The sequence below is a fragment of the Nerophis lumbriciformis genome, linkage group LG38 (genome assembly GCF_033978685.3).
Source record: "Nerophis lumbriciformis linkage group LG38, RoL_Nlum_v2.1, whole genome shotgun sequence".
Taxonomy (NCBI): domain Eukaryota; kingdom Metazoa; phylum Chordata; class Actinopteri; order Syngnathiformes; family Syngnathidae; genus Nerophis; species Nerophis lumbriciformis.
Window position 1 is genome coordinate 1,121,612 of NC_084585.2, and position 15,000 is coordinate 1,136,611.

At 51.1% G+C, this 15,000-nt stretch overlaps 2 long non-coding RNA genes across 2 annotated transcripts in view; both read right to left on the reverse strand.

Moving 5' to 3' along the window:
- Positions 1–6,469: 6,469 nt before the first annotated feature.
- Positions 6,470–15,000, reverse strand: part of LOC133578228 (uncharacterized) — an 11,413-nt gene continuing 2,882 nt past the window's right edge. Inside the window, exon 2 of the long non-coding RNA XR_012049400.1 lies at positions 6,470–7,336. This is a non-coding gene — a long non-coding RNA (uncharacterized lncRNA). The remainder of the gene's footprint in view (positions 7,337–15,000) is intronic.
- LOC140677615 (uncharacterized) lies at positions 8,953–10,214 on the reverse strand. The gene is made up of 3 exons (XR_012049402.1): positions 10,060–10,214; positions 9,221–9,302; positions 8,953–9,087 (listed from the first exon to the last, which is right to left on the reverse strand). It is a non-coding gene; the product is annotated as an uncharacterized lncRNA (long non-coding RNA).

The following is a 15,000-nucleotide window of genomic DNA, read 5'->3' on the forward strand; positions in this document are numbered from 1 at the left end:
TAACCCTAACCCTAACCCTAACCCTAACCCTAACCCTAACCCTAACCCTAACCCTAACCCTAACCCTAACCCTAACCCTAACCCTAACCCTAACCCTAACCCTAACCCTAACCCTAACCCTAACCCTAACCCTAACCCTAACCCTAACCCTAACCCTAACCCTAACCCTAACCCTAACCCTAACCCTAACCCTAACCCTAACCCTAACCCTAACCCTAACCCTAACCCTAACCCTAACCCTAACCCTAACCCTAACCCTAACCCTAACCCTAACCCTAACCCTAACCCTAACCCTAACCCTAACCCTAACCCTAACCCTAACCCTAACCCTAACCCTAACCCTAACCCTAACCCTAACCCTAACCCTAACCCTAACCCTAACCCTAACCCTAACCCTAACCCTAACCCTAACCCTAACCCTAACCCTAACCCTAACCCTAACCCTAACCCTAACCCTAACCCTAACCCTAACCCTAACCCTAACCCTAACCCTAACCCTAACCCTAACCCTAACCCTAACCCTAACCCTAACCCTAACCCTAACCCTAACCCTAACCCTAACCCTAACCCTAACCCTAACCCTAACCCTAACCCTAACCCTAACCCTAACCCTAACCCTAACCCTAACCCTAACCCTAACCCTAACCCTAACCCTAACCCTAACCCTAACCCTAACCCTAACCCTAACCCTAACCCTAACCCTAACCCTAACCCTAACCCTAACCCTAACCCTAACCCTAACCCTAACCCTAACCCTAACCCTAACCCTAACCCTAACCCTAACCCTAACCCTAACCCTAACCCTAACCCTAACCCTAACCCTAACCCTAACCCTAACCCTAACCCTAACCCTAACCCTAACCCTAACCCTAACCCTAACCCTAACCCTAACCCTAACCCTAACCCTAACCCTAACCCTAACCCTAACCCTAACCCTAACCCTAACCCTAACCCTAACCCTAACCCTAACCCTAACCCTAACCCTAACCCTAACCCTAACCCTAACCCTAACCCTAACCCTAACCCTAACCCTAACCCTAACCCTAACCCTAACCCTAACCCTAACCCTAACCCTAACCCTAACCCTAACCCTAACCCTAACCCTAACCCTAACCCTAACCCTAACCCTAACCCTAACCCTAACCCTAACCCTAACCCTAACCCTAACCCTAACCCTAACCCTAACCCTAACCCTAACCCTAACCCTAACCCTAACCCTAACCCTAACCCTAACCCTAACCCTAACCCTAACCCTAACCCTAACCCTAACCCTAACCCTAACCCTAACCCTAACCCTAACCCTAACCCTAACCCTAACCCTAACCCTAACCCTAACCCTAACCCTAACCCTAACCCTAACCCTAACCCTAACCCTAACCCTAACCCTAACCCTAACCCTAACCCTAACCCTAACCCTAACCCTAACCCTAACCCTAACCCTAACCCTAACCCTAACCCTAACCCTAACCCTAACCCTAACCCTAACCCTAACCCTAACCCTAACCCTAACCCTAACCCTAACCCTAACCCTAACCCTAACCCTAACCCTAACCCTAACCCTAACCCTAACCCTAACCCTAACCCTAACCCTAACCCTAACCCTAACCCTAACCCTAACCCTAACCCTAACCCTAACCCTAACCCTAACCCTAACCCTAACCCTAACCCTAACCCTAACCCTAACCCTAACCCTAACCCTAACCCTAACCCTAACCCTAACCCTAACCCTAACCCTAACCCTAACCCTAACCCTAACCCTAACCCTAACCCTAACCCTAACCCTAACCCTAACCCTAACCCTAACCCTAACCCTAACCCTAACCCTAACCCTAACCCTAACCCTAACCCTAACCCTAACCCTAACCCTAACCCTAACCCTAACCCTAACCCTAACCCTAACCCTAACCCTAACCCTAACCCTAACCCTAACCCTAACCCTAACCCTAACCCTAACCCTAACCCTAACCCTAACCCTAACCCTAACCCTAACCCTAACCCTAACCCTAACCCTAACCCTAACCCTAACCCTAACCCTAACCCTAACCCTAACCCTAACCCTAACCCTAACCCTAACCCTAACCCTAACCCTAACCCTAACCCTAACCCTAACCCTAACCCTAACCCTAACCCTAACCCTAACCCTAACCCTAACCCTAACCCTAACCCTAACCCTAACCCTAACCCTAACCCTAACCCTAACCCTAACCCTAACCCTAACCCTAACCCTAACCCTAACCCTAACCCTAACCCTAACCCTAACCCTAACCCTAACCCTAACCCTAACCCTAACCCTAACCCTAACCCTAACCCTAACCCTAACCCTAACCCTAACCCTAACCCTAACCCTAACCCTAACCCTAACCCTAACCCTAACCCTAACCCTAACCCTAACCCTAACCCTAACCCTAACCCTAACCCTAACCCTAACCCTAACCCTAACCCTAACCCTAACCCTAACCCTAACCCTAACCCTAACCCTAACCCTAACCCTAACCCTAACCCTAACCCTAACCCTAACCCTAACCCTAACCCTAACCCTAACCCTAACCCTAACCCTAACCCTAACCCTAACCCTAACCCTAACCCTAACCCTAACCCTAACCCTAACCCTAACCCTAACCCTAACCCTAACCCTAACCCTAACCCTAACCCTAACCCTAACCCTAACCCTAACCCTAACCCTAACCCTAACCCTAACCCTAACCCTAACCCTAACCCTAACCCTAACCCTAACCCTAACCCTAACCCTAACCCTAACCCTAACCCTAACCCTAACCCTAACCCTAACCCTAACCCTAACCCTAACCCTAACCCTAACCCTAACCCTAACCCTAACCCTAACCCTAACCCTAACCCTAACCCTAACCCTAACCCTAACCCTAACCCTAACCCTAACCCTAACCCTAACCCTAACCCTAACCCTAACCCTAACCCTAACCCTAACCCTAACCCTAACCCTAACCCTAACCCTAACCCTAACCCTAACCCTAACCCTAACCCTAACCCTAACCCTAACCCTAACCCTAACCCTAACCCTAACCCTAACCCTAACCCTAACCCTAACCCTAACCCTAACCCTAACCCTAACCCTAACCCTAACCCTAACCCTAACCCTAACCCTAACCCTAACCCTAACCCTAACCCTAACCCTAACCCTAACCCTAACCCTAACCCTAACCCTAACCCTAACCCTAACCCTAACCCTAACCCTAACCCTAACCCTAACCCTAACCCTAACCCTAACCCTAACCCTAACCCTAACCCTAACCCTAACCCTAACCCTAACCCTAACCCTAACCCTAACCCTAACCCTAACCCTAACCCTAACCCTAACCCTAACCCTAACCCTAACCCTAACCCTAACCCTAACCCTAACCCTAACCCTAACCCTAACCCTAACCCTAACCCTAACCCTAACCCTAACCCTAACCCTAACCCTAACCCTAACCCTAACCCTAACCCTAACCCTAACCCTAACCCTAACCCTAACCCTAACCCTAACCCTAACCCTAACCCTAACCCTAACCCTAACCCTAACCCTAACCCTAACCCTAACCCTAACCCTAACCCTAACCCTAACCCTAACCCTAACCCTAACCCTAACCCTAACCCTAACCCTAACCCTAACCCTAACCCTAACCCTAACCCTAACCCTAACCCTAACCCTAACCCTAACCCTAACCCTAACCCTAACCCTAACCCTAACCCTAACCCTAACCCTAACCCTAACCCTAACCCTAACCCTAACCCTAACCCTAACCCTAACCCTAACCCTAACCCTAACCCTAACCCTAACCCTAACCCTAACCCTAACCCTAACCCTAACCCTAACCCTAACCCTAACCCTAACCCTAACCCTAACCCTAACCCTAACCCTAACCCTAACCCTAACCCTAACCCTAACCCTAACCCTAACCCTAACCCTAACCCTAACCCTAACCCTAACCCTAACCCTAACCCTAACCCTAACCCTAACCCTAACCCTAACCCTAACCCTAACCCTAACCCTAACCCTAACCCTAACCCTAACCCTAACCCTAACCCTAACCCTAACCCTAACCCTAACCCTAACCCTAACCCTAACCCTAACCCTAACCCTAACCCTAACCCTAACCCTAACCCTAACCCTAACCCTAACCCTAACCCTAACCCTAACCCTAACCCTAACCCTAACCCTAACCCTAACCCTAACCCTAACCCTAACCCTAACCCTAACCCTAACCCTAACCCTAACCCTAACCCTAACCCTAACCCTAACCCTAACCCTAACCCTAACCCTAACCCTAACCCTAACCCTAACCCTAACCCTAACCCTAACCCTAACCCTAACCCTAACCCTAACCCTAACCCTAACCCTAACCCTAACCCTAACCCTAACCCTAACCCTAACCCTAACCCTAACCCTAACCCTAACCCTAACCCTAACCCTAACCCTAACCCTAACCCTAACCCTAACCCTAACCCTAACCCTAACCCTAACCCTAACCCTAACCCTAACCCTAACCCTAACCCTAACCCTAACCCTAACCCTAACCCTAACCCTAACCCTAACCCTAACCCTAACCCTAACCCTAACCCTAACCCTAACCCTAACCCTAACCCTAACCCTAACCCTAACCCTAACCCTAACCCTAACCCTAACCCTAACCCTAACCCTAACCCTAACCCTAACCCTAACCCTAACCCTAACCCTAACCCTAACCCTAACCCTAACCCTAACCCTAACCCTAACCCTAACCCTAACCCTAACCCTAACCCTAACCCTAACCCTAACCCTAACCCTAACCCTAACCCTAACCCTAACCCTAACCCTAACCCTAACCCTAACCCTAACCCTAACCCTAACCCTAACCCTAACCCTAACCCTAACCCTAACCCTAACCCTAACCCTAACCCTAACCCTAACCCTAACCCTAACCCTAACCCTAACCCTAACCCTAACCCTAACCCTAACCCTAACCCTAACCCTAACCCTAACCCTAACCCTAACCCTAACCCTAACCCTAACCCTAACCCTAACCCTAACCCTAACCCTAACCCTAACCCTAACCCTAACCCTAACCCTAACCCTAACCCTAACCCTAACCCTAACCCTAACCCTAACCCTAACCCTAACCCTAACCCTAACCCTAACCCTAACCCTAACCCTAACCCTAACCCTAACCCTAACCCTAACCCTAACCCTAACCCTAACCCTAACCCTAACCCTAACCCTAACCCTAACCCTAACCCTAACCCTAACCCTAACCCTAACCCTAACCCTAACCCTAACCCTAACCCTAACCCTAACCCTAACCCTAACCCTAACCCTAACCCTAACCCTAACCCTAACCCTAACCCTAACCCTAACCCTAACCCTAACCCTAACCCTAACCCTAACCCTAACCCTAACCCTAACCCTAACCCTAACCCTAACCCTAACCCTAACCCTAACCCTAACCCTAACCCTAACCCTAACCCTAACCCTAACCCTAACCCTAACCCTAACCCTAACCCTAACCCTAACCCTAACCCTAACCCTAACCCTAACCCTAACCCTAACCCTAACCCTAACCCTAACCCTAACCCTAACCCTAACCCTAACCCTAACCCTAACCCTAACCCTAACCCTAACCCTAACCCTAACCCTAACCCTAACCCTAACCCTAACCCTAACCCTAACCCTAACCCTAACCCTAACCCTAACCCTAACCCTAACCCTAACCCTAACCCTAACCCTAACCCTAACCCTAACCCTAACCCTAACCCTAACCCTAACCCTAACCCTAACCCTAACCCTAACCCTAACCCTAACCCTAACCCTAACCCTAACCCTAACCCTAACCCTAACCCTAACCCTAACCCTAACCCTAACCCTAACCCTAACCCTAACCCTAACCCTAACCCTAACCCTAACCCTAACCCTAACCCTAACCCTGCTTAGACTGCCGTGCTTCAGTAGCTGCCTAGCACCCTCCGGTGGTGCATCGCCGGGGGCGCGATGGAGCTGCTCACGTATGTTTGTACCAACCATAGGCCTGATGAAGACTAAATAAAGTCGAAACGTTGCCTGTTCCATTGATGGTAATTATTCTCTTTTTATTTATTTATTTTTACATTTTTGAGCACTACACGTGGCCTGTGGAGGCTTTAGGCCTGCTTAGCCCCACGGCTAGTTAGCGGTAGCATGCTACAATGGGCTCACTAAAATTAATATTTTTACTTTTTAACACCTCTTGCTGCTTTATAAATGTTTTTTGGCCGTGAAATCAACGTGCCTGGAGGCGAAAGACCCGTGGGTGAGTCGTCGAGGCGATTTTTAGGAGGGTTGCCATGGCAACCCCCAAAATGGAGGCCTCCTACAGGCCTTGGAAGACCCTTAAGGTCACCAGGCTTGTCCAGCAGCAATGTTGCAATCCAATAAGCAACATTAATATCACAGAGGTTTTGCTCCCCATTTTTGCCACAATATTAAGAATGCCAGCGACGATTATGACAACAATTTTTTAATGAACAATGAGGTCAACAACCCTGCTAGGGAATTGGAAGCGTCCCAGCAGGCCTTCAGCTCGCAGTGAAAAAGAGGTCAATCATCCTGCTGGAGCAGTAAAAAAGATGGGGTACTCCTGCTGGAGCTGCATGACCTTTGACCCCGGAGGAGCGTCCTCCTGACGCCTGCTGCGCATCCGGAGCGCAGAGGGACGGGGGCGTGTCTGCGGCCGATAATACTGCAACCCGCGCCAGCTGGCAGCACGGCGAACCTGTGACCGTCACTCCTGCCACCCCGATGCCAAAAAGCCCGAAAAGGCAGCGTGAGGAAGTGCCTGAAAAAATAGAGCCACCCACAGCATAAAGCCGGAAAAGGAAGACAGCTCGGGGACAGGATGCAGCGGACCCGCAAACCGGGCCAACTGTCAGCGTGGCAAACCTGCGGTGTAGGAGACCCGTGGACCGCCTGACCCCCTTCGTGCTGCTTCCGGTGTGCCGGGTGCGGAGGATGACACCCGGAGAATCGGCGCAACTCGCCATCCTGTAACAACCGTGTTATAACGTCAACAGACAGAACACGACCACACCAAACTACTTCGCTGGCATCCAACAACATCCAGCCCTCCAGAGAGGTCATCTGGGGGGTCAGGTGCAGGACACTGTATTCATCGAGTGTCTCTAGCGGGATTGTTGTTGTGTACCTGTTGTCTCTGATCGGGGTCCCCCCGGGGACCTTACGTGAGGTTGGGGCGCCATCCTGGCGGGCCATTGATGGACAGTGCCACTTCCCCTTCCCCTAATCCTAACCCTAACCCTCACCCTAACCCTAACCCTAAACCTAACCCTAATCCTAACCCTCCACCTAAACCTAACCCTAACCCTAACCCTAACCCTAACCCCTAACCCTAACCCTAACCCTAACCCTAACCCTAACCCTAACCCTAACCCTAACCCTAACCCTAACCCCCTAACCCTAACCCTAACCCTAACCCTAACCCTAACCCTAACCCTAACCCTAACCCTAACCCTAACCCTAACCCTAACCCAAGTAAGAAAAAATAGGGGTCAGAGGTCACAGACATGGAGAACTTATCTGGATTTTTTTCTTGAAGTGATTTAATACTTCTTTAATTGTGTGTGGTGATATTTACTTGATATTTACTTGTGTGCAGTGCTGTGATATTAGAGTGCTCCACCCAGCTGGTCTGGATGAATTATACTTACCTTCTGGAGTGATTATGTAACCAGATAGTTCTCTTTTGTCTGTGGAGTGATTAAGTATTGCAGTTGTGTGCAGACGCCACCTGCAGGCACTCGGGAGGAGCGACTGATTGGGAGCACAAGCCATGCCCCCTGCAGGCTCTTCTATAAAACCTCGTTTTGCAATTCTGGCTCATTTTTCCTCCAGCAGATGAGGGGACATCTTGCTCAGAGAGAGGTAATGAGGCCAATTTCTCAAAATTTCATGCCTGATGAGGTCATGCAGACCGAAACGCGCGTCGCATGATGTGGAATTTGATTGAATAATGTGTCTGACGCCACGTTCGGCGGTGTTCGTTCGGGGTCCCTGGGGGGTGTGCGTCTGGTGGGGGGTCACTGGGCGGATTGTTGATGGACAGTGCCTAACCCTAACCCTACCCCCAACCCTAACCCTAACCTTAACCCCCAACACCTAACCCTAACCCTAACCCTAACCCTAACCCTAACCCTAACCCTAACCCCTAACCCTAACCCCTAACCCTAACCCCTAACCCTAACCCTAACCCTAACCCTAACCCTAACCCTAACCCCTAACCCTAACCCTAACCCTAACCCTAACCCTAACCCTAACCCCTAACCCTAACCCTAACCCTAACCCTAACCCCTAACCCCTAACCCTAACCCTAACCCTAACCCTAACCCTAACCCTAACCCTAACCCCTAACCCTAACCCTAACCCTAACCCTAACCCTAACCCTAACCCTAACCCTAACCCCCTAACCCTAACCCTAACCCTAACCCTAACCCTAACCCTAACCCCCTAACCCTAACCCTAACCCTAACCCTAACCCTAACCCTAACCCTAACCCCCTAACCCTAACCCTAACCCTAACCCTAACCCTAACCCCCTAACCCTAACCCTAACCCTAACCCCCTAACCCTAACCCTAACCCTAACCCTAACCCTAACCCTAACCCTAACCCTAACCCTAACCCTAACCCTAACCCTAACCCTAGGGCCAGGGTCAGCTCACTGAGAGACCCGCCCTCCACTAGGAGGGACACCCTTGTCCGCCACTCACAATGGTTGGTGAACCCCCACAACCGCAAGGTTTTCCAGCCGTTGTGCCGTGGCGGCCGACACACCCGGAACTGTGTGTACGTGATTCGGTGCCAACGATGTGGCGATATGTACGTGGGCGAGACGGGCAATACCTTAGCTAGGAGATTCGCCCAACACAAGTACAACATCGTTAGGCATAAAAATACCAACACTCACCTGGTGCAGCATTTTCTCCGACACGGGTGGTCTTCCGTCCGGGCGACTGTCGTAGAGACGGATCCCAAATGGAGCCTCGCCCAACGCCACCGGGCGGAGCTCCTTTGGATCTCCAAATTGGGCACCAGACATCCAGGGGGCCTAAATGAGATATGAGTGTGAGCCCGTTGGATTGTGACGGACAGTGCACATTCCCGTTTTTTCCCTTCTTTATTTTTCCCATATCCCCCAACCCCCCCCTCTTCCCTAACCCTAACCATTCCCTTCTCCTTACCTAAAACCTACCCCCAAACCTAACCAGCCAGTGCCTCCAATCCTCTTACGGCTCTCACTCTCCCTCGCTCGCCCTCCTGGACCTGCAAAAAATCACAATTAGGGGAGGTAACAGGGAATATATGCCTAACACCTAACCATAACCCTAATCCTAAAACCTAACCCTAACCCTAACCCTAACCCTAACCCTAACCTCGGGTACGGTACATATACGTACATTCAGAACATACACTAAGGGGAGGTGACTGGGAATATCCTCTCCCAACTCTCTGTTTAATACTGAAGCCCTAGGTCACACATCCAGGGTACTTTCTGTATTATTTCCATTGAATGTACTAGTGTTTGTCAATTATTATTATATATATATATTTATTATAATATATTATATAATTCATATCATATTACAGATTATTATATTATATATCATATACCAATAACAATGTTTACCATTTCATGTTATTGTTTTAGCAGATAGGATTTTGCAGTAGCATCCTGGGGCTTCAGAGGGTCACTGTTGTCTTCTTTTTACACTTGTGTTGGGGTCAAGACTTCTATTTTGAAGGCCAACTTGTGTTTCACGTGGACCCCACCCCTTCATTTAAATGTTTTATTGCTATTAACACCTTTCTCCTGCAATACCTGTTTTCACTGCAAGGATAAAAGGTTGATTTTAGCCTACCTGCCGTGCTAACCTGCTAACTCTCTACAAACGAGTCAGGCCTGATGAAGGTATCTTACCGAAACGTTGCCATCTGACTCGTTTCATGTAAATATAAATTTTCTTCTTTTTTCAGAATTTTTATACACATTGTAGTATTTTTCTTGTATTTGTTTACTTGCCGTGTCCAGTTGGCCTGGTCGCGGCGCGACGCTTTCGTTCCACTAGTCGCTATTTTCTGTAAATAAACAGCCTATTTTTGATACTACATGTGCTATTTTTACTCACGAGATATTCCGGTGGCTCATTAGCGCGAGATACAGCATATTTTTGAACAAAAAAGCACATCTCACCGTTTATGCAGCCAGCCATGAACCGGAAGTGATTATCTTGACCTCGGCGGAAGTCCCGCCTCTGAGCATTCCGTTCTCTCTTTTTCACAAAGGAAACGGATAAAGACAATTTATTTTTATAAAGCGAACAAACCTTTTTTTCGCCAACCAGTTTTTTACATCATCCACACCAGCGACATATTAAAATAATTTTGCAATATGTCGGATGGGTTCGAGCACGACTGGCTTCCGGTCAGGTCGGGGCGAAGAAGGCGACGTCAGGCTGCGCCTTCAGAGTGGCTCGCCCAGGATGATGAACGTTATCATTATGACCAAGAGGATAATTTTTCTCAGTGGTATGAGCAGCGGCCCCAGAGGTCTTATGCGGATGTAGCACGGGGACGGCAGGATTCCTATCCGCGTCGCCCCTACCCGCAGACACGCCGCCATTTTAATGATCTACACCCAGAGGAGCGCCGCAGCGCCCCTCAGTGGAATTATAGGAGAAACACACGCCAAAATAGGAATTTTGTGCCTTCAAGACAGCACTCTCAGGAGTACTTTAGGCCACAATATTCACCTCAAAGACGTCCCCGCTATCCTCCTCCCCCCAGGGGGACACGGAGGAAACGCCGGGATGCTTCCAGGAGGAATGGGCGCTCCCGTAATACTAGTAGAGACATGGACTCTAGGCCTCCCAGACATTATTCTCAGGACTATTTTTTACCTGAACATTGGCCTCAAAGACGTCCCCGCAATCCTCCCCGTCCCAAGAAGACACGCAAGAAGCGTCAGGACGCTTCTCGGAGGACTGCACCCCCTGACAACTCCACAACGTCCATGGAGGGGAATTTAAAAGCTCAGTGTTTTTATAATATCATTAAAATAACACACCACCTGAATAATGTGACAAAAGACACTCACCCCCAGTCCATAATAAAAATGGAAGAGACGCTTGCCACCATGATCAAACCAGCGGTCTCTAACCCTGACATTGAGGCGCTGATCAGGTGCAATGCCAAGACTTGGGCAATAATGACTGTCGATGTTTTAAGAGACCATTATAAAAAGACTCTACAAGTAGAATTGGACAAGATAACCAGTTTTATTGATGAGGTCTGGAGACCCGCTTTTCAGCTGGCCTCTACATGGGCCAAGAAACATCTGGGACGCAGACTGATGGGGGACACCCTCGGGAAGGCCGAGGCTCTGATCGTCGCGGCCTTCGCCGACCCCCCTGTCAACGCTGAGGTGGTACGCCCGGCCCAGTCCTTGCCGGTCCAGACCGCCACCCGGGTATCGGTGGGCACCCATACTGACCCTACGGGCCCTGACGGGGCTCCTGGGGTGGTACGGGCTAGCAGCCCTCCGGCTCGGGTCGTCGCCCGGGTCTCGGTGGCTACCAGCACCGACGCCGTGGCTCCAGATTGGTCTCCTGAGGTGGATCGGGAAGCAATCCCTCCAGCACGGGTTGCCCCGATCTTCCTTCCTCGTCGACCGGAACCACCCAAGGAGCAGAGGGTGACACAGCCCCGGGCCACGGACAGCGGGCCTGCCCAGGACACCCTCGGCGAGGCTCCGCCCACCCAGCTTATTCCTGCATCTCGCAGGAGGCTTCCTCTGGGATCACCTGCAAGACAAGACACACAGGAGACCCCCACTCAGACCGAGGACGACGATGACTCACCACGTGGGTCCACAAGCTCCGGGGCGGATCAAACCCAGGACACCCCCACCCATACAGAGGACGACGATGACTCACCAGGGGGACCCACGGCCTCCTCGCCTCTCCTGATCGACTTTCGGGATGAAGAACAGGAGCGGGGGCTTTCTTCGGTGATGTCCCCTCGTTACTCTTCCGCGACCCCCGACTGGTCCCCTCTCCAGCCTGAGACGGCAGATGAGACGGCACCACAGGGTGAATTTTCACCACGGGGGCCCACACTTTCTGGGGCTCCTATGGTGGACTATGAGGACTCACCCTTGCAGCGGACGCCTCCTCAGGAGACGCCCCCTCAGGAGATGCTTCCTCAGGAGTCCCCCGATTGGGCACATTTGTTCCCTGGGGCACTAAAAAGGAAGCCACACAAGAGGCCTTCCGTCCCAGATACTCCACAACACCTGTCTATTCCAGAATGTGTCGAGTTGGTAGAGGATACGGCTAGTGCCTCCCCCCGTAGACCCACTAGACACATGGTCTCGAGTAGGAGGATGATGGATTGGAAGTTGTCGGCCAACAAGAAATTCTTGGTGATCGGCGACTCCAATCTGTCCCACCTACCACCTTTTTACGTCGACGACCTTCAGATCGACAGTTACCCGGGCGCCAGTTTTAGACACGCGGAGGCCATCCTACGCAAGACCGTAATTGCTGCACCGGTTGAAGTGTTGGTTCTAGCCTTTGGGATCAACCATCGTGAGCAGAAAGTTAAGGAGACCGCTATTAAGCAGCTCCAAGGGGCACTCAGGATGGGCGCGGCCACCTTCCCACGGGCCCGAGTGCTAATCCCCCTGATTAATTATTCGGCTTCTTTGCCCGTTGAGCAGAAAAATAATCTCGGGCTGCTGAATGGTTTCATCAGGAACAATTATGCTCACATCCCGGCCCTCGACAGCCGGGACTTTGAGACCCAACCCGACCTGGTCCACTGGACGCGGGACACGGCCAAGTTGATGCTCAAGCACTGGCTTGACTTTTTAAACTTGGCATCCCCATAATCCCGATCGCTCGGGGGGGTAATAAGAACGTGATAAATTTGGCCCATAATTTCACGCCAACCCCCTTACAAATCTCCCTCCTTAACAAGGGCCTCAACTTCATTCCCTCCACTAATCTCAGTAGCGACTGGCATCATCAACTTCAATTTGATCTCCAGCGCTACCACAGACGTGTTAAACTTGAGGTGTACTATGAGAAACAAGATTCTCTCGGACCCACACCGTTCACAGCCCGTTCCGGCTGGGAGCCCTCACCTGGACTTATGCCTCCGGAATTCCAGGCTATGGTCCGGTCCGACGGGCTCTCCATGTTCGGTTCGGGTTGCGCACCTGCGGTCGCTCCCAATTTGACACGCGGAGAAGTCGAGGCCCTTCATAGTCTAAAAACAAACAAACACATTGTGATCAAACCAGCCGACAAGGGGAGTGCTGTTGTCATTTTTGACAGATCGCAATACATATGGGAGGGTTCTCGGCAGTTGAGTGACATGACGTATTATAAACCACTGCCGGAACCTATTTATCCGCAAACTATTCCCATGGTAGAAAAGATTCTGGATAATCTTCTACTTAAAAAATTTATCAATTTCAAACAACATAGGTATCTCATGGGGGAGCCGGATCCTCGCCCCCGCAGGTTCTACATGCTCCCTAAAATTCACAAGGAGCCAGACAAGTGGAGCAAGCCCCACGAGATCCCTCCGGGGCGACCCATTGTGTCTGACTGCGGCAGCGAGACGTACAGAACGGCGGCGTTCATCGATCATTATCTGACGCCGCTTTCCGTTCTGCACGACAGCTACCTCAGGGATACCTATGATTTTATTGATAAAATCAAGAATGTTTGCATTCCCCCAGATGCCATTTTGTTTACCATCGACATTGACAGCCTGTATACAAACATTGATATCAATGAGGGGATGCAGGCTGTCAAAAATGTCTTCTACAGGTACCGCGACGTTAGCAGGCCCGAAAAGGAGCTCTTACAGCTCCTCGACATTAATTTGAGGAGAAACGACTTTGAGTTTGACGGTCGTTTCTACCTCCAAATTAAGGGCACTGCTATGGGCAAGAAATTTGCACCGGCGTATGCCAACATTTTCATGGCAGAGTGGGAGACCTCTGCCTTGGCCGCCTGCCCAAAACGTCCTCTCCACTACTTCCGGTACCTGGATGACATCTGGGGTGTCTGGACCCATTCCAGTGAGGAGTTCAGCGTGTTCTTAAACACGCTGAACACTCACAATAAAAATATCACCATCAAGTCGACCACGAGCAACACATCGGTCGACTTTTTGGACACCACGACATTCAAGGGTCCCGACTTTGCCGACACGCAACACTTGGACATCAGGGTGTTCTTCAAGGAGACCGACACCCACGCGCTCCTTTTCAAAAGCAGCTTCCACCCCAAGCATACCTTCGCGGGGTTGGTGAAATCCCAATTGTTGAGGTTTCATCGTGTCTGCACCAGAAGGGAGGACTTCCTGACGGCCTCGAGGACCCTCTTTTCTGCCCTGAAGGGGAGGGGCTATTCCAGGTCCTTCCTCCGACGGCAGTTGAGGGTCTTCTTGGACCCGAAGGGGCCTCCCCCTGGGACCGACATGATCCCCCTCATCACCACCTACTCTCCCTCGGCCGTGCGGGTCGCCAGGAAGGTCAAAGACCACTTCCGGACCTTTGTGGAGAGTAGCGGGAGGCTGCCGGGGCGCTACGTGGTGCCGGCCTACCGCAAGAACCCCAACTTGAATGATCTGTTGGTCAGGGCCAGGGTCAGCTCATTGAGAGACCCGCCCTCCACTAGGAGGGACACCCTTGTCCGCCACTCACCATGGTTGGTGAACCCCCACAACCGCAAGGTTTTCCAGCCGTTGTGCCGTGGCGGCCGACACACCCGAAACTGTGTGTACGTGATTCGGTGCCAACGATGTGGCGATATGTACGTGGGCGAGACGGGCAATACCTTAGCTAGGAGATTCGCCCAACACAAGTACAACATCGTTAGGCATAAAAATACCAACACTCACCTGGTGCAGCATTTTCTCCGACACGGGTGGTCTTCCGTCCGGGCGA